Genomic DNA, 1,778 nt, shown 5'->3' on the forward strand with positions numbered 1-1,778 from the left:
GAAACAGACAGGTAGCTGGGTGGAGGGTGTTGCTGTTAGTTAACGGCATGCGTGGGGGAGGGGGGAGAGGAGGGGAGAGAGGGAGGGAGAAGGGGACAACAGGTTATGCGCGCATGGGTGAGGTGAACAAGAAGCACCAAAGCACTCAAGCGAAATAAGAGCTGTGAAGGTCAAATACTTTTTTTTCTGCCTTCAATGTGTCCGTTCTACAGGCGAGCACGTCCGCAACAGATATACGCGCATACACCACTACAGCTCACCTACCTCTGCTGCACGGCGGCCACATCCTCGCCATCTAGGACGGGCCGTCTGCTGTCGAATCGGGCTATGCGGCTAGCGGGCTCTTCGTGTCCTTCCCTTCTTCGGATACGCGCTGCACCATCGGCGCATCACACACCTACATGAACCACATGCCCTGATCCGAGCGGGCCGCACCCAGGGTCCTGCGCGAGGGCGGAAGCAGTGGGGCGCCCATCGTGCGGGTAGCAGTGGCTGGCTCACGTGCATGCCGGATGAGCTCAGCGAGGAGGCCGGCCAGCCGCAGGTCCGGGCCCTCTCCGACCCGGCACCCTGCCTGTGTGCCGTGCTTCGCCCTCAGTCGCTTCAAGCCCCGGCATTCCACAATATCGTACAGTCACTCTCCGCCTTGCAGCATGGATAGCTCTCCACGGTGGAACCCGGGATGCTCACGTCAGACTTCCGGCATCTGTGCCGCATCAGCCCACACGGTCGGATGGAGGGGGTGGCGCGCATGTTTCGGCACACATGCACTGCGGGGGCTCACTCGTATGGATCTCGTCGCACCTCTTCCGTCCATCACTCGTGCCCCGCTGGCCTCCCGACGCCTTGCTTGGATCTCATGCGCCGTGCCGGCTGCGGCCGGCAGCGCGTGCGCACAGTGCTCGCATTCTCGCATCGTGGGGCCTGTTCCAGGAGGACCTTGGCCACTGGTGGGTTCGCCGACCTCCATCTTCCATGTCTGACCGTGTCACGGAGGGAGGGCGTGTCTGGATGGCTTGCCCGCGTGTGCCGCGACAGGTGGGGACGCTGCCATGAGTCCGTGGAGGCATGGAGCACACCGCCCTCTCCTGAGCCCGCATGCCTCTGACAGGAGCGGGTGTGTCAAGGGGAAGGGGCCCGTGCATACGCATGCGCCTCCGCACAAGGAGCTCATCGCCTGTCCTCCTGAGGAGGCAGCCACACACACCTGACAGGGGAAGCCCATCCAGCGCGACCGAGGTGTGCGTCAAGCGTCGTGCGATTCGCGAGTCTCGCGTGGCATATCGGGCACAGCGCCGGGCCGGAAGCCCTCATAGCATAAACACGGGCAGGGGGAGGGGTACCACAACGTTAGCGGAGCAGTGGGCAGCACACCGTCTGCACACCATCGTGTTGCTGCCACTCGCCAACCGCTGCGGGAATCCAAAGTACGGCCAGATGTCCGTGTGGCACTGGGCGAGGATGGCCGCCTGTCGTCTCGTGAGCTCGGCACCCTTGCTCCCCTGGCGTGGGACGGCTGCAGCCAAGTCGCGTTTGTCGTCGCGTGCCGCATCGCGCACCGCGGTGTTTGGGGGGGGGGTATATCGGCCTCTGGCGTCTGAGGCCGGTGATCGAGTCTGTCATCCGTGCAGCTGGCATCGGCTTCCCTGAAACTACCGACACTGCCACCTCCCCGGCGTCGTTGATGTGTTCCACTCTCCCCAAAGCGACCACAGACAGACGGACACGAGACGTGCACGCGACGGGCCCGCAGCGCGCGTGCACGTGTTGAATCACAG

Source organism: Leishmania donovani, chromosome 21, assembly GCF_000227135.1.
Source record: "Leishmania donovani BPK282A1 complete genome, chromosome 21".
Classification (NCBI taxonomy): domain Eukaryota; phylum Euglenozoa; class Kinetoplastea; order Trypanosomatida; family Trypanosomatidae; genus Leishmania; species Leishmania donovani.